Here is a 20,113-nt window from a genome sequence, read left to right on the forward strand (position 1 = left end):
CGCTGTCGTCGTCGACTGCGATTTATATACAACTTATTTCGCTTTATTCTGTAAACTTAATTGTGGGAGTATTATTGGTATTTTTAAATACTGTATTACACTCAGATATTTTTGTTCAATTACAATGATAAATTTGTTACTCACTTTCTGCAGTTGTAACTTTCTTAATTTGTTAATCTGTGTATGTATTTTATATATATATATTTTAATTAATCCAATTAATTTTTCAGAATTAATAAAATTACAAAAACTGTACAAAATTTGTCCTCATATTTTTTAAAATGCCATTTATTATCACTTCAAATAAAATTGTATTATAAGAAAAAATAAATAATATAATATACATAAATATAATTAAAATACATACATAAATATAATATAAATAAAATCTATTTAAAATAAAGAAATAATCTAAATAGATTATTTTTTTAATAATTATTATTATTATTAATTAGTTCTTTATTTCTTTGCTTTCTGTAAAGTCATTACAGAAAGCAAATAAATAAAATTTATAATATAAATTTGTAATATAATCTAAATAGATTATTTCTTTAATAATTATTATTATTATTAATTAGTTCTTTATTTCTTTGCTTTCTGTAAAGTCATTACAGAAAGCAAATAAATAAAATTTATAATATAAATTTGTAATATAATCTAAATAGATTATTTCTTTAATAATTATTATTATTATTAATTATTATTAAATATTATTTGCTTTCTGTAATGACTTTCATGCGATAGTGCTTGCGTAGGACTTCATCTATGCCGTTCATTGTTTCTTCTAAATCCTTTTTATTCTCGGCTAGAATTACTATATCATCAGCAAATCGTAGCATCTTTATCTTTTCACCTTGTACTGTTACTCCGAATCTAAATTGTTCTTTAACATCATTAACTGCTAGTTCCATGTAAAGATTAAAAAGTAACGGAGATAGAGAACATCCTTGTCGGACTCCCTTTCTTATTATGGCTTCTTTCTTATGTTCTTCAATTGCTACTGTTGCTGTTTGGTTCCTGTACATGTTAGCAATTGTTCTTCTATCTCTGTATTTGAACCCTAATTTTTTTAAAATGCTGAACATTTTATTCCAGTCTACGTTATCGAATGCCTTTTCTAGGTCTATAAACGCCAAGTATGTTGGTTTGTTTTTCTTTAATCTTCCTTCTACTATTAATCTGAGGCCTAAAATTGCTTCCCTTGTCCCTATACTTTTCCTGAAACCAAATTGGTCTTCTCCTAACACTTCCTCCACTGTCCTCTCAATTCTTCTGTATAGAATTCTAGTTAAGATTTTTGATGCATGACTAGTCAAACTAATTGTTCTGTATTCTTCACATTTATCTGCCCCTGATTTCTTTGGTATCATTACTATAACACTTTTTTTGAAGTCTGACGGAAATTCCCCTTTTTCATAAATATTACACACCAGTTTGTATAATCTATCAATCGCCTCCTCCCCTGCACTGCGCAGTAATTCTACAGGTATTCCGTCTATTCCAGGAGCCTTTCTGCCATTTAAATCTTTTAATGCTCTCTTAAATTCAGATCTCAGTATTGTTTCTCCCATTTCATCCTCCTCAACTTCCTCTTCTTCCTCTATAAAACCATTTTCTAATTCATTTCCTCCGTATAACTCTTCAATATATTCCACCCATCTATCGACTTTACCTTTCGTATTATATATAGGTGTACCATCTTTGTTTAACACATTATTAGATTTTAATTTATGTACCCCAAAATTTTCCTTAACTTTCCTGTATGCTCCGTCTATTTTACCAATGTTCATTTCTCTTTCCACTTCTGAACACTTTTCTTTAATCCACTCTTCTTTCGCCAGTTTGCACTTCCTGTTTATAGCATTTCTTAATTGCCGATAGTTCCTTTTACTTTCTTCATCACTAGCATTCTTATATTTTCTACGTTCATCCATCAGCTGCAATATATCGTCTGAAACCCAAGGTTTTCTACCAGTTCTCTTTATTCCGCCTAAGTTCGCTTCTGCTGATTTAAGAATTTCCTTTTTAACATTCTCCCATTCTTCTTCTACATTTTCTATCTTATCTTTTTTACTCAGACCTCTAGCGATGTCCTCCTCAAAAATCTTCTTTACCTCCTCTTCCTCAAGCTTCTCTAAATTCCACCGATTCATCTGACACCTTTTCTTCAGGTTTTTAAACCCCAATCTACATTTCATTATCACCAAATTATGGTCACTATCAATGTCTGCTCCAGGGTAAGTTTTGCAGTCAACGAGTTGATTTCTAAATCTTTGCTTAACCATGATATAATCTATCTGATACCTTCCAGTATCGCCTGGCTTTTTCCAAGTGTATATTCTTCTATTATGATTTTTAAATTGGGTGTTGGCAATTACTAAATTATACTTCGTGCAAAACTCTATAAGTCGGTCCCCTCTTTCATTCCTTTTGCCCAGCCCGTATTCACCCACTATATTTCCTTCCTTGCCTTTTCCAATGCTTGCATTCCAATCTCCAACTATTATTAAATTTTCATCTCCTTTTACGTGTTTAATTGCTTCATCAATCTCTTCGTATACACATTCTACCTCATCATCATCATGGGCGCTTGTAGGCATATAGACGTTAACAATCGTTGTCGGTTTAGGTTTTGAATTTATCCTTATTACAATGACTCTATCGCTATGCGTCTTGAAATACTCCACTCTCCTCCCTATTTTCTTGTTCATCACGAAACCTACTCCTGCCTGCCCATTATTTGACGCGAGTTAATTACTCTAAAGTCACCCGACCAAAAGTCGCCTTCCTCTTCCCACCGAACCTCACTAATTCCTACTATATCCACGTTTACCCTATCCATTTCCCTTTTTAAATTCTCTAGCCTACCAACCTTTTTTAAGCTTCTAACATTCCACGATCTGACTCGTAGAATGTTATTTTTTACTTTTCTGGTGACCCCTTCCTTAGTAGTCCCCACCCGGAGATCCAAACGGGGGACTATTTTACCTCCGGAATATTTTACCAAGGAAGGCGCCTCCATTATTGCTTTTGAAAATGCAGAGCCACATTTTCTTGGAAAAAAAAAACAGCTGTAGTTTTCCATTGCTTTCAGCTGCGCAGTACTCAGAGGACTGAGTGATGTTGATACGGCCGTTTAAGTCGTCCTGACTCACGCCCCTAACAACTACTGAAAGAGCTGCTGCCCTCTTTCAGGAATCATTCCTTAGTCTGGCTCTCAACAGATACCTCTCCGATATGGTTGCACCTTCGGTCCAGCTACTCTGTATCCCTGAGCACTCAAACCCCCTCGCCAACGGCAAGGTCTCATGATTCATAGAGGAGGTACTGTTGTTTAGGTCTAATTAATTTTAATTGTGTCTTTTAAATATATACATCGACTTTGTAAATATTTTATCTGGCACTGATGATGATACTTCGTTGTGTGCCCAGGAAAAAATGTTTTCTCATTCAATTTATAAATTCCAGAATTAATAAATACTCAATTAAGTAACAGAAAATTGAAATTCAAAGTTTAAGATGGTTAAAATAAGTTTAAAAAAAGTAATGTTGTAAAAAGAAAAATATCAAGAGAAGTAGATTAGCAACTACAGCTGACTTATTTCATTATCTTGTATAAAGTATAATTCTAGGAATTCCAGTAAATGGGTGACTCACACCTTCAATGAAACAAAATGTCGCATATTATTAGAAATAACACCCAAAAATTAAAAAGTCATGCATGTTACTATGAATTGTGAGGAGTGAAGTGATTTTCAGTTGTCTACTACACTGAGCCGACTTACTGCTGCAATATGGTATATAAAGCCCAGATGAAGTAATGGTGATATTTCAGCAACAGAAGGTGCCACCTTCACTCTGTTCACTAGGGATTTGGTATATGCTGTATAATAAACAGCATATAAGAGAAACATCGACTGGCACCTCTTGTGCCTCAAGAGGTTTATAACAGCAGAACTATAAGAAAGACATAATGAGATAGTGTGCAGCAAGCAATTTGTGACATTTCACGATATAAAATTTAAAAAATGAATACTTACAACAAAATTTGGCCCACGTACTTCAAGTTGATTAGTATTTTTAATTTGTATTGACCAATTTTTTAATTCCTTACAGGAATTTAGTTTATCTAAGGAAGAACGATTTAATTGTGATAGGCTGAAGGATAATTTTGGTTTACGTTTCCTTAAATTCCTGGTATTGCTCATAACTGAATTATTTTGATTATCCATTTCATTTTTATTTGAGGCTGATCTATCTGTTCTTCTCTCTTCTGTAATAATTTTACTACATTCATTCAAAGGGTCATGGTCATCTTCACTGGCAAATATCCCTCGACAAAATGGATGCACTGGAGATGGTGATTTTGCTGTTTCTGAAACGGTTGAAGAAATTTGTTTAGTTTTGTTCAGATAATTATTCCTAGCATAAGAATCTAACAAAAGTGAAAAATTAGAAGCAGCATCTTTTGGATCTACAACAAATAAAATAAAACAAATTATAACTCGCTGAAAAAGTTTTTAAAATTTTTAAGAAAGTAATATTCATTTTTGCTTGTAAAAAAATTATGAAAACAGAAAAAATTCCAGTAAACAATCAATACAAATGCATTCAAGTAGTGTTTTACAACAAAATGCATAAAGTTTTCTTTAAATTTTTATTTACACCTATGTATTTTCAATCATTTTTTGTAAACCATGCTGCTGTTTTACAAGGTAATTTTTTAAATAAAGTTATTGTTGGTAATTTCTTGGGTAGGGAGATATAAAAGTGTATGAGTCTACTTCTTGATCATTTAATGTATAGATATTATGAGTTTCTAATCATTTTCTCTCTAAGCATGCAGTCACCTGCCACAGACATCTAGTCTTAATATACCATTCCATGTTTCCATTATTAAGTACGGCTCCCTCATTTTTATTTTTATTTTCAACCTAAGCAATCAAAATTTTCTTCACTACATAGCTAAAAGAAAGACAAAAAATTACATTTGAGTTCATAATAGAATGAATTTTTTTCCATTATGCATTGCTAATCTTTTTTTTAAATGACAAATATTAAAACCGATTATTATTCTGCTGATTTCATGGTGGAGTGATAGCATTTTGCCCTTTCTCCTGAAGGTCTTGGGTTCGAATCCTAAGTCAAGCATGGGGTTTAAATTTCTCTGAACTCAAATGAGTAATTTGATATATAAATGCATTATACAATTAAGTAGCATCAAAAGCCAATTTCTTTCTTATGTAGTTTATATTATTAATTTCTTTGGTTTCTGGCTTTGTTGGTCTCTTGGAACTCTTCTTGACTTTAATTTAATATACGAATGACTTAATTATGAAAACTTTTACTATTTGTGTTGAACACTTAAATTTAAATAATTTATGTTTTATACAATTTTAATATTCATTTTTTTTGTGCTATTGCAAACTGTAATAATACTGAACTGTTTGTACCTTCCTGTTCAATTAGGAATAAACAGGCAATTTCATTATGAATCTGCAGAATTTCCAGAATGTTATAATACCAAGAAAATTAAAACATAATTTATTTAATACGGCATTATCATATATTGTTTTTAAACATATTTTTATGTAATTATATTATCTTATTTCTAAATAAAATTATATATTATTCTGATGTAAAATGGATTGAAATCAGTCCGTTCGGGAAGAAACTATGATATCAAATATTGAAGAAAATTTTTTTATTGTCTTCATTTGACTGGTTTGATGCAGCTCTACAAGATTCCCTATCTAGTGCTAGTCGTTTCATTTCGGTATACCCCCTACATCCTACAACCCTAACAATTTGTTTTACATATTCCAAACGTTGCCTGCCTGCACAAATTTTCCCTTCTATCTGTCCCTCCAATATTAAAGCGACTATTCCAGGATGCCTTATTATGTGGCCTATAAGTCTGTCTCTTCTTATAACTATGTTTTTCCCAGTGCTTCTTTCTTCATCAGTTTGCCACAACACCTATTCATTTGTCACTTTATCCACCCATCTGATTTTTAACATTCTCCTATAGCAGCACATTTCAAAAGCTAATCTTTTCTTCTCAGGTACTCCGATCATCCAAGTTTCACTTCCATATAAAGGTACGCTCGAAACATATACTTTCAAAAATCTTTTCCTGACATTTAAATTAATTTTTGATATAAACAAATTATATTTCTGACTGAAGCCTCGTTTCACCTGTGCTATTCGGATTTTATATCGCTCCTGCTTTGTCCATCTTTAGTAATTCTACTTCCCAAATAACAAAATTCTTCTACCTTCATAATCTTTTCTCTTCCTATTTTTATATTCAGTGGTCCATCTACATTATTTCTACTACATTTCATTACTTTTATTTTGCTCTTGTTTATTTTCATGCGATAGTTCTTGTGTGGGACTTCATCCATGCCGTTCATTGTTTCTTCTAAATCTTTTTTTACTCTCAGCTAGAATTACTATATCATCAGCAAATTGTAGCATCTTTATCTCTTCACTGTTAATCCGGATCTAAATTGTTTTTTAACATCATTAACTGCTAGTTCTATGTAAAGATTAAAAAAGTAACAGTAGTAGGAAACATCCTTATCGGATTTGGTCTATTACAGACAGTTTATTAAAGTAAATTCCATTTAAATGAATTCGTTTTATTTTTTTGTATTGTATAAGGATATATTACAGACAGTTTATTATATTCAGTTGAGGATATTAACGTCATACACCGCATATGGTGATAATTTATTTCTGTTATTTGCAACTGGTTATCAAATCGTTATATACACCACACACTATAATAACTTATTCCTTTAGTTACTCTGCACATAATAATAAACTAAATTTAAAGAAATAATTATTAAATAAATTAAAATTTTATACATCTGAAAATCGTCCGTCTTTCCTTATACAACTTATCAGCGGAAGTTGCAATCAAATAAAAATTAGTTGGAAAACAAGTTAATATTTTTTAAGAGATAAAGAATATTATTTTTGTAACAGATAAAAAAATATTATTCTAGACGTTATTCATTCTTGCGTTAACACTCAACCATAATGGAACGTTCATTTTATGATAGAGTACATACATTTTACAGGGTTACTAGACAGTAATAAAAAGATTTATACACCGTTATGGCCCCATATGAAAAACCCGTTACTTTCCCCCCTGATCCTAGCTATGCATGGGTTCAAGTACGAGGGTGTCGAGGATGTGGTCAGATGTGACTATTGTATACGCTTGTGGATGTGGGAATCAACGGACCATCAATATGTGGAACATAAACGGTGTATGCCATCTTGTCCGTTTTTCGGGTAACCGTCTAAAATCTAAAACGGTCCTTTTCAGGGCCACCCTAAACCCCCCGAATCGCTGCATATTAAATCTTTAACCGATCTATACATGTGCGAATCGATTATTTATTTATCATTGTTATCGATACGGCCGGTGCCAAGGCCGGGTTATAAGAGTGGTGAGGCGGGTAAAAAAACACTAAAGAAATAAAGATCCTTTTTATATTCCCTTCCATACAAATGAAATATATTTAGTATCACAATGAACACCGTTGTGACAACATCTAACGAGTACTACTCCATGAAATGGAGTTTACTTTTGTGTGTTACAATAACTTCATTACTAATTGCGGAATCTCGAAATCTAACATTCATCGAGACATATGGTGAATCTATAGGTTTCCCATGCAAAATCCCGCAAAAAAGGTCCATACCAACCATTAATATTTCAAAAGATTTAATGTCTCAAAGGTTTACATTCAGACCGATTTATGTCGTTTTACACCGATGTGATAAAGGCTCGGGATCTTGTCAACAATGTCAGGAAGTTAAATGTCAACCAGAAAAAGGCAGCGTTGAAAAAGTGACTTTAGAAATTCACATTACAGAAATGTTAATGAACAACAGCTTCATAACGTATTATAAAACCATTGTAGCCACCAATCATACTCGTTGTTCCTGTCAATCAATTGAGATCGCTATCCGATGAAATGTAAATAATAAATAAGGTGCATCTTACGATGGTTTTATCACTATAGCAATGAACGCCAAAGCGTCAATAGCTAAAGAGCTACACCGACAGGCTCGACGAAACTATCCTACAAGACGTGTGTCGAACTTAAGAATATCTCTGACCTTTTTCAAGCCGATCTTGTAGATATGGGATGGTACGCTAGATCAAACAAAGGCTATCGATACATATTGACGATGATAAATTGTTTTTCTAAACTAGCATTTGCCGTTGCGGTTAAAACCAAAACCGGTACGAAAATCGCTAAAGCTCTGAAACCCATTTTGGATAAACACAAGATGCGTCATTTTCAAACCGATTTAGGTAAAGAGTTTTACAATCCGTCGGTTAAACGGCTATTACAATCGTACAATATAAATCACTATTCCACACATTCGGATAAAAAGGCGTCAATAGTCGAACGATTTAATAGAACACTGGAAACGATGATGTGGAGAAAATTACCCGAACAAGGAACATACAAGTGGTTGGGATTACTACCGAAATTGATCACAAAATACAACAACACCAGTCATCGCACTATCGTAATGAAACCGAAAGATGTAAATAAGCGAAACCAAGCCGTCGTTTTACAACGATTAAATACTGTACTGTATCGAAACTCTACTTTACCAAAAGTCAATGTTGGCGATCGAGTGCGTATAAGCAAATTTAAAGACATTCGACAAGGGATATTTACCGAATTGGTCGAACGAAATATCTACATAAGGTACACGATAATACGCGTCCGTGTACTTACACGTTGATCGATGTTCACGGTGAGGTGGTGAGCGGTAAATTTTACGCTGAAGAGCTCACTAAAACTAACGTTACAAATAATGTGTATTTAGTCGAGAAAATCTTACAAAAAAAGGTGATAGGCTATTGTAAAGTGGCAAGGGTTCGATGGAAAACACAACAGTTGGATACATAAAGCGGATTTGGTGCGGTGAATCGATCAGTCATAAACATGAAGTTGGAACGTCAACAGGTCGGTAAAATTACGCTAGAAAACCTCGACGAATATACAGGAGCCGGGTGTGGAGAGGGAAAAATGACTCGTCATGGACCTCTTCTACCGAATACAATCAGATGTATTATCTGCGGACCGTCTAATTGCGGAAAAACAAATGTTCTATTCAACTTGCTGTTCTCGCCGGACGATTCAGAAATATTTACGTGTTTTCTAAATCGCTGTACCAATCGAAATATAAGTTTCTAGAACAAGTTGACCAGTGTTTCGGAGATCGGCTATTTTTCATTCACCGAAAACGATCATGTGATGGCACTCGACGAAGCGGAACCGAACTCGATAATGATTGTCGATGATGTAGCTTGCGAAAAGCAAAATAATATTTGCAAATACTTTGCGATGGGACGCCACAACATCGACAGCTTTTATTTGACACAGACATATTCCAGTGTTGGGAAGCACCTTGTGCGAGACAAAGCAAATCTCCTTCTTATATTCAAACAAGACGATCTCAACTTACGTCACATATATCAAGATCATGTAAATACCGATATGAAATTCGATCGATTTAAAAGTCTGTGCGGTGTTGCATGGACAAAGCGTCACGGATTTTTGGTTGTGGATAAGGAGAGCGATATCGACGGCGGACGATATAGAGTAGGCTTCGATGTTTTTGTAAAAGAGATCAGTCGATAACCGATAACAATGGCAAGCATTCACACCTACGAGAACGGTACGCCGTACGCTAACGCCATACGTTTTAGACAAAAACCGCAAAACAACTTGTGTGCCAAATATTTTAGCGACCGTCAGAAGTTTTGCGGCAACTACGTTTATGGTAAAGTGAACTACAGTGAAAATAAAGACCGACGATGTTGGCGTCATGTAAAAAGAATGAATCGTGACTATCCGTTGGTTGTTCTGTTGATGATTACTATCGAAGGCAAAATTTTCAATAAGCGTATATGGTTTAAATTTTTAGAAGAATGCGACAAGTATGAGATGCCTATCGAACTGGTGATCAACGATAAAAACATGTTCAACACAACGGTTCGACACGGATGGAACTTTATTTCAAGATTTAGACCCTCTCCGCTCGTGTACAAAAAGCCTTTATTGGAACTTCGGAACCGTCATGCATCTATGGACTACACAAACGTTTACATGCACATGTTGGAATACGGTAGTCGTCTAGAAGGAGCGAGATGTTGTATAGTGATCACGGAACGAACTATTCCGATCAGGTCACCCAAAACGATGTACCGCTTAGCGTTAACATACGGTAGAAAAGTTTTGTGGACACGGCTTACGGAGTACAATTTACCGATGAAGTACCGGAGACATTACCGGTAAGACGAGGAGGATTACCGTTCGACATCGTGAACAACAGGGCGCAGGCGCTCTTTTCCGGCGAGTTTCTAAACGAAGCGCTACCGACGTTGCGATTATACGCAACGATCGGATTGAGGTACAACGAACGACGCGAACTGTTTGAAATCCAAAACGATCTGCTGCGAAAATGTGGTGCGAATATGCAGGCGCGAAACCGGACGAATTTTGGTTGTTGAATAAGCTATCTGTTGCATTTACATTCGGAAGGTGACCGTCATCCGATCAGACGACTTTCCACACGGTACCTGACAAAGGTCCCACAACGCGATCACTCAACGGTTGTGGATATCGCGCTGTGGGTTGGAAATGTAAAAAGGGCTGTTGTCTTTAAAGACACAAGCACAAAACTGATGATACCGTCTATCGATCAGGGTGTGACGCAATATTACCGCGAATTGTGCAATACCAATCGCCGTCCGACGAGAATGAATGTTTCGTTAATCGATGTTATACGTTTTCTACGCAGAACCAAAAAACACGCAGTGTTCTTTAGATAGGTGGAACTAGGATGGTGATGTGTCGACTGTTTTCCGATCATTCGTAACCACGATGTCGAACAAGAACGAGGTCGATATGCCATCGTCGTCGTCGTCGTCTGCGATGTTGGTAATGGAAATCGATAGAATACGAGATTCGATTAAACGAAAACATCGCGCTATTACGCAAGGAATAACGGAATCGGAACAAGTTATGGAAAAGCAGTTTAAGCCTATTGTCGAACCGCCCGAGAACTTAATCAATCGTTTAAACAAAAGTACGATGTTAAAAAAGAACAAGAAGAGAATGCAAAGGGAGTGGGTGAAAAGGAGGAGGAGGAGGTGAAAGAGACACCGACGGTTATGAGAAGACTCTTTAAAACACCGCCGTCGGAAAAACAGTTCGTGAAACCTGTAGACCCATCGACACCGAAAACGTTGGGTTTTCGTGCAAAACAGTTCTTGGATCTTGCCGTAACGGATAAAGGTAAAAAAATAGACAACGTCTACGGAGTTAAAAACATTGACGATCAATGGATGATCGGAACAAAACCACTCCAGTGTAAAGGAAATACAATAGTTATCGACAACAAGATGTATAGCGGTTCCAAAGGTTTATATCAATTGATTTTTTTGAATGAACCTGTAGATTATACAACCAAAGATTTAAATAATTATAAGAAAATATTAGAAACTACTGAGGCGCATAAAAGTCAAAATACCGGTCGCATAATTTCCAGTCGATCGTTAAAGTACAAGAATATTATCAAAAGACTTTCCTCGAACGCATCTTTCGTCGGAAAGCGGTCATGACGACGAAAGTCCAATACCCGGATTGGGTCTGTTGATGAGAGCGAAGAAAACGGTTAGAACGGATTACGTTTACTGGGACGATCCGAATGAACTGTGTGATAGACTGCGACTTTTATTGGCTTCGAAGCGTGAGGGTCATACCGGTCATAATAACGAAATAGTTTCGATCATAGAAGAACTGCAAGAAGGCGGATACATAAAGGAGGGTAGTAGAGGAAACTTATTACTTTAAACAGTCTGAAGATGAGTATCGACAAGTTCGGACGTTCACGCGTTGGGAGTGCAACTACCCAACCACCAACTCGTATTGTTGAAACGTTCGAAAAAACCGCCGACGGAGATTTTGATATCAAAAAACGTCGTTTGTGCAACGTTGGTTCGCCTGTTGACGATGACGATGGTACAACATTTGGTTACGTTAAGAACAGTTCGTAAAAAAAAGCGAATTGAACAATAAATACTTACAATAACAATAAATCGACGGTTTCACCGATGGACAACAACGTACTCTCCTTTTCAAAGAGGCGATTGTGCGATATCGCCGATCCAATTGAAAAAAACAGACGTTGTAACTGTCGACTATTTACGGAAAAATCTTTTCGATAAAAACGAGATAATTAACGTGAGGATGCGTTATCGCAAATGCTGGTGTGCAAATTAATAGCACGGATCTCACTCCCAGGTCATACGTGGACAATGTTGGGTCAAAACAACGAAAATTATTGTATAAAGTGACAAATGGGATTTTAACGATTAAAAACGGTGTTTTGGATATCCAAAAAAGTGTTATAACAAACGCCATGCCGCCTCAAAAGTTGACCGACCTCGCGACTAAAGGATATGTCGATATAATGAGGGATGAATTGAAGGAAGAGTTGGCGGAAGAGTACGTAATGCATAGCGATCTAAATCATGTATTCTTAGCGAAGATTTTTAAAGACGATGACAACGCAGTCAGTTATCAACATAAGCGAATATGTGGTGACGGTGATCCTGTCGAAAAGACGGACGTCGTTACTCTCAACTATTTACGAACAAACCTTTTCGATGAAAAGAAAATAGTCGACGCTAGAGAATCTGTTATCACTAACGCTGGTATACCTAAGAATAGCACCGATCTCGCAACAAAGTCCTACGTGGACGTTATGGAATTACATATACAAAAATTGCTTACTACGACTAAGGGATATATCGATGACACACTATTTAGGTTTTACAAATTTATATTAAATTAACGACAACGCTAACAGAAACTTAAATCAACAAACGCTTATGAGTGTACTAACCGCTGACAATCATCACCAAAGCGATTCTGCAATCACAGATCTGAGTAGTAAAGATACAATGGAGGACGAGGATGTGACAAAAAATATGGTGCGTCCTCCGATCACTGATAAGACATTGAAGAATGAGGATGTGAATAAAAATATGGTACGATTGCCGAACACGGATCCAATGTAAGATGGTGGAATGTTGTTAACAAGTTCATTGTCTGTCCGACATGGCAAGAGTTAGGAGGTCAAAACGTTCTTCTTCTGTTCGAAAGGGTAAGGTGAGAAGATCTAAACGAATAGCCAGTCTTAAACGAGGCGGTGGACTGTTAACAACTCTAACAGCAGGATCTGCAGGAGCGTTGGGAACTTATATTGGCGATAAAGCATTAAAAAGTGTCAAAAAGATGGTGGGTACGGTTGTAAATAAAGGGATCTATTTATTACCGATAGAGTTATATATTCCGAGATATCATTAATGCGGACCGGGAACGAATTTAAAAAAACGATTAAAGAGAGGCGATCCCGGTGTAAACAAGTTGGACGCCGCTTGTAAAGAACACGATATCGCATATGCAACGTACAGCGATAACGAAAGAAGAGCGGCAGCAGATCGTAAATTAGCCGATAGCGCTTCGGAAAGAGTTAAAGCTAAGGATTCGAGTATCGCGGAAAAGGCTACGGCATTGGCGGTTACAAACGCGATGAAGTTAAAAGCAAAGTTCGGTGGCGGAAGAGTAAGAAGACTGACAAAAAAGAATAATATAAAACGTCTTGTTGAAATGATGAAACGAAAAGCGGGCACTGCAGGGCGAGGATTATACCTTAAGCCCTACCCTTTGACCGGATCGGGGATGGGTGGTAAAAAAAAATCGTCGCCGTCGTCTCCAATAAAGGGAATACCAGTGCGACCACTATCGAATATAGAACTCATGTTGTACGCGAGAAAGAAAAATATAGCCGATTTTCGAGGAGTCTTCATGTTAGACGCATTACCCACACAACCGAAGACCAACGAATCTGCGATAGTTAATCTTGACCGCAGTACCGGGCATGGAACACATTGAGTATGTTATAGAAAACATGGACGGATGGTGGACTATTTCGATAGTTTAGATAATTTGCGACCACCTAACGAATTGATGCGTTATTTTCCACTCGATTCGACTATAAATGTCAATTATAACGCCACACAGAGTATAAACACGGTTATCTGTAGACATTTATGTCTTGAATTTCTGAGTCGTGGTCCATCGGCCCACAGATAAACAACATGTTCTGCATAAGTGGAAATACGTCGTTATTACACGCTACATTCTTTCCGCCATTGGATTTGTCTGATGGTGATTGGGAATTGGCGTTGATAAATTTAACCACATACAACTCAACTCCAAATGTCGAAGAGGGAATCAACAACACATTTACTGTTGAACCAAAGAGACCTCAAGCCGATTAAGCTGACACTAGCAACCGGATCGTATGAAGTGGATGATATCGCTAAACGCTTGAGCGATGAACTCAAAGACAAAACCAAAATAGATTACTTATGCGTCTGAATAACAATACGTTAAAATGCGAACTTAAATGCAGTGCCGCGATCGATCTGACCTCAACGGATAGTTTGGCACCGCTGTTGGGGTTCGAGAAAACTAAACTGACGGCGAATATATGGCACGAGTCATCGAAGCCGGTCGCCATTAACAACGTGAACACCGTACGGGTCGAATGCAACCTTATACGAGGCTCCTATACGAACGGATCAGAGGGACACGTATTGCAGGAATTCACGCTAAGTGTACCGCCTAGTTTCACAATAATCGAATCGCCGAATATAATCTATCTACCGGTGAATACGAAGAGCTTAGACGAGATCGCTATAAAGTTTACCGATCAAGACGGAAAACCGATAAATTTCCGCGGTGAAACAATTACGGTGAGACTGCATCTACAAAGGAAAACGAAGTAAAAGGAAAGTCAATAAATGGGGTTAACCACATATTCGCTTATATTGATAACTGACTGCGTTGTCATCGTCTTTAAAAATCTTCGCTAAGAATACATGATTTAGATCGCTATGCATTACGTACTCTTCCGCCAACTCTTCCTTCAATTCATCCCTCATTATATCGACATATCCTTTAGTCGCGAGGTCGGTCAACTTTTGAGGCGGCATGGCGTTTGTTATAACACTTTTTTGGATATCCAAAACACCGTTTTTAATCGTTAAAATCCCATTTGTCACTTTATACAATAATTTTCGTTGTTTTGACCCAACATTGTCCACGTATGACCTGGGAGTGAGATCCGTGCTATTAATTTGCACACCAGCATTTGCGATAACGCATCCTCACGTTAATTATCTCGTTTTTATCGAAAAGATTTTTCCGTAAATAGTCGACAGTTACAACGTCTGTTTTTTTCAATTGGATCGGCGATATCGCACAATCGCCTCTTTGAAAAGGAGGAGTGTAATCGTCGTCTGTTATGTTCTCTCTTCTTAGCGTGCTGTAGAATGCCGTCTGCGGTGGAAGTTGGGTTTCGAAAAACTTGTTTACATGAGTCATGTATTCGTATGGGTAGACACCTTTTCGGATTAAGCAATCCCTTTTTGCTGGTAGCGGGAAGCAGGCGGTGAGTGTTTTAAAAACGATGTCTTTGTTCTGACAATCTTTTACTAAATTTTCTACAAGTTTTTCGAGGGACGACGAAAGGAATTGTAAAGAGTCCAAGAATCTCAATGGTCCGATGGGCAGTGACTGTAATCGCTCGGACGTGTTGGCGATACAGTTTATTTTGTGTTGGTCTTTGTATTTCCCCAAAGCTTGAACTATATGGTGACTATCGTATCCGCGGAGGTTATGGAAAAATACCGGAATATGCTGGGTGCGTTTACAATTTAAATTGCACTCGTTATGACATGCACCGAGAAACCGTCCTGTGGTATGTGAGTGATGACAACACGGTCGTCGTCGTTCAACTCACAATGACAAAGAAAACAATCGGTAGCCCTTTGAAATTTTTCAGTGTTTTCGGGAGTCATCACCATCGGTTTTTCGGTAATCATAATTTTGAGCAATCTATCGGCGTGTGAAACCAGTTCATCCAGCATCTTTCCAACGATATCTTCACCATCAGTTCTCGCACGGTAGACTACAGGATCTTCACAAATCTACCCTTCCTCATCGACGATTACATAGGCGTAACCGGACGGAAGATGATGGGGCTACCTTATCTGTGAAACTAGTGTTGGGTTTAGGGGTGGCTGTGCCCATCGGATGTACGAATGATTCAAAGTCTGCATACACCGTATACGGAACGTGAAGTGTGGACGAATAGTCGCTAAACTTCATTATGTATTCCTTTTGGTTGTACGGGTTGGGAAGCCTTACCCATTGTGCACCGTGTCGCTTACACTCGATCAGATGTTTCTCTAGATTTTGTACGGCAACACGTGGATTTAGTGAACTAAAGCGGTGCAAACAGTAAGGACAGTATTTACTAGCACAATGGGTCTTTGTGAGACCCGAAAGGAGTCGAGATAGTCCGTTTTTACCTGGTTTGGTATTAATCAGACAATAATGAAATTTTTCTCTAGTCTCCCCTGTAAGCAGCAATAGGTGTATGCAGTTGTCACGATCGTGATTTTCGGTAACGCGTACCGGATAGACACAATCGTTTTCCTCCTCATACCCGTAGACATTGACGCTTATTGAGGGATTTAACATCTCGAAGCGATCAATATCTTTTACTTTTACAGGGTATGATATCCCAGTCATATTAATATCACGCTCGTACCTAGCATACCACGTGTGACGGTAGTTACGACCTGTTTGGTCATGGAGGTATGCTAACACAGACCAGAGAAAACATTTCTGGTCATGTGGATTCTTTACGTTAATTATTGCCTCTCTTTTTAATATTTTGTTTGGAGTACATATAAAGGAGGAAGAAGCACCATATAGCGGACGGTAACGAACAATATTAAGGTCAAAAGAAATAATTTTATGCATTACCCATCCGCTACCGTTGTTGATGAAGTCATCGTCTCGACGATTTTTTCGATCCACTGTTCATCAACAACGTTGGTGTTCTCCACCATATTTACGATGGTTTTCGTACTTCCGTGCAAATAAACGTTGGTATATGACGTCTCTACTCCACCTTCGAGAGTCGTCTGCTTTATTAGTTCGACATTTACCGCAACGTACCTATAAAAAAAAAGGAAATACAAAAGTATTAGTATCTTTACAGTTGTAAAATAAAAACATATTGTTAATATATCAAACAGTAATTGATGATTGTAAATAGTTACATAATTACCATTTTACGTTGCCGTCGAAACATCTACCTTCTTCCTTCAAACGGTTTAGGATATGAGTCTTGTATCGTTGAAGTGTTGACAGAAGGTACATCTCATCGAACTCAGTTAGGTCCCATCGAAGACGGATGACATTATCATTAATTGCACGGACGACGACTGGATTAGGTTGCATTTTTGATGATACCTAATAAACAAAAAAAATATTTATAGTAACATATGTTTTTCTTTTAGACAAACTTAATAGTAATTTTTTTTTTTGTTTGTGTATTTCAGTGATGATGATTGGTGATGAAACATCATTTATTATTCAATTTTATATATATTCATTTTTTTTAATTTTATTATTTTTTTATTTATTCATATATATATTATTCAATTTTATTTCATTTATTATTTCTTTGTATTTATATTTATCTTTTTTTCAATTTTATTATTTTTATTTATTCATATATATATATATATATATATATATATATATATATATATATATATATATATACATACATTATTCAATTTTATTTCATTTATTATTCAATTTTATTATTTCTTTGTATTTATATTCATTTTTATTTAATTTTATTATTTTTTATATTAAATATTTCTTTTCTGTATTTGTTTTAATTTTTTTTATCATACCATGTCATATTTAAAAAAAAGAATTCTTATGTATTAAGACTTACCTTACCTAAACAGCACTCTTGCAAATAACACTCTTGTAAAGTAGTATTTTTCTTACAATAGATGTTCACTCTTCTAGATAACGATTTTGCAAATACTATTTTTTTTACAATCGACGTTCGCTCTTCAAAATACCGCTTTCACAAGCAAATAATACTTTTTTACATACGATGTTGACTATTCAACAGTTAATGAAAAAATGACTAAATGTTGCGAATGCTTTATATATATACACACGAACGGAACTGATTAAAAAAAAATATAACCGTTTTCTTTAATTATCCATTTCAATCCGACTCGGTTAATTTAAATTTGTAATAATGCTATTGTGAAATGCATAGTGGATTTATTCATTGAACGGCATGACAAAACTAAAGTTATTAATAATTGAGTTTCAGATTAATGTAATTTTTCTTCTAAGTCATGTGTAGCTAATTATTGGCTCCTTCCTGGAGTAAATAGGAATGAAACGGTAATTAGCTGCATAGGGCATTTTGGAAGATAGAGTCTCATTAGTCTGAAACTGGTTGTCAAACTTTATTTTACGCTGGTTCTCAACATATTTAGAAAATTATTTAAACTAGAATTCAGATTTTTAAAGGAAGAAAAAATTGAAGAGGTTAATGAATCAATTTTTTTTTCAAGGGAAATAATTGAAACAAATTTTAACTTTTCCCTTTTACAAAACAATTCAAAATTTATTTTTATTTGTGATTATAAGCTCAAGTTATGTCACTTAAACACTTCTCCAAAATTTTACTTATCTTTTGATCTCAATGTTTTTAATAAATACCTCATGTTAATTAATTCTTAACATTATATCTTCTCATATTTTTTATAGTAGATCATTCTTTCCATTACTAAATTATAATTAAGTAAGTGGAGGAAGGGAGGTTGGGTAAGATGATACCCTACCATCAACTCCTTACTGCTTGATGGCTTCACAACATAGTGCAGAGTAAGATCCTGAAAATTGAAGATTATAAAGTAAATGCTAATGGCCAAATGATGAAGGGCTTAACAAACCCCTGGCCAGACTTGTACAGTGAAAATATTCATGATGTTTCTTTAATATGTATGTTCTTTTAAACCATTGATTCTGAAACTTTTTCGCCCACCATCCACATTTAGAATAAAAAATTTTCTAGTGCCACCAAAATTTTAAACTTAGTATCTGTTAATAATTGCATAAGAGTGCATCTTAAAAACAGCAATTTCATAGTTGAAACTTAAATTTTAAGTAAGAGCAGTGAAAACAGATATTTAATCATATTTATTAGTATTTTTATTAAAATTGCTTTCAAAAAAATTACAGTTGTATCTATACAGTTTTTGTATAGATATAATTTGTATGTATAATTATATCTATACTAAATTACACGACAGTAAAGCAGTAATGACAGTAAGAGATGGTCTCTCACATCATTCAATTTTGCTCTGGAAAAATTAATTGAAGATTAGAATATGAAAATACAAATACTTGTAAAGAAAAAAAATGCAAAAGTAAGCATCTAAATGTTTACATTTTACCATTAGCTGATGACATGGTAACTTTGGATAAAACTTTAGATAGGAGAATGAAATTTCAAGAATCAGAAACGTGCAAACTAAATCAAGCTATAAATTTAATATAATGGGTTCGAATAATGAAAGTAGATGCAAACCATGAAAATTTCAGAAGAATCAAGAATACTTAGGTAAAGTCATTACTCTGAATGTTTAGAAAAAAAAGAAATAAACTGCAGAACACAAAAAAAGAAAAGTGGCTTTCATCTTAAAGAAACATAAAATAAAAAAATCCTTATTAAAAAACACATAAAACCATTGTTTTACCTAGTATGGAAGGCATACAGAACTTCTTAGGAAAAATCTAGTAATTGTTGAAATAATTATTTTAAGAAAGCTCTACTATGAAAACTCAAATATTTATAAAATAAGCAAATTTTGAAAAGTCATAGAATTAGAAGAAAAGTCATGGTAGAAAAAAACTCAAATTTTATGGTCACTTGAACGAAATGGATGAAACTAAATTAATAAAACAAATATGTAACTTTTTTTTAAAAAAGGGAAACCAAATAAGCAATTTCTCAATTGCTTATTTGGTTTCATCAATTGAAGTTCTCATCTTAAGATCTCAAATTATTAAATATTTCCAAAGAAATAATTTTTGATGAA

The 20,113-nt window shown here is 35.2% G+C and overlaps 1 protein-coding gene across 3 annotated transcripts in view; it reads left to right on the top strand.

The window, feature by feature from the left end:
- Positions 1–20,113, top strand: part of LOC142327027 (uncharacterized) — a 139,866-nt gene that overhangs the window by 93,545 nt on the left and 26,208 nt on the right. The gene's annotated exons all lie outside the window — the stretch shown is intronic.

This window comes from Lycorma delicatula, chromosome 6 (genome assembly GCF_047948215.1).
Source record: "Lycorma delicatula isolate Av1 chromosome 6, ASM4794821v1, whole genome shotgun sequence".
Classification (NCBI taxonomy): domain Eukaryota; kingdom Metazoa; phylum Arthropoda; class Insecta; order Hemiptera; family Fulgoridae; genus Lycorma; species Lycorma delicatula.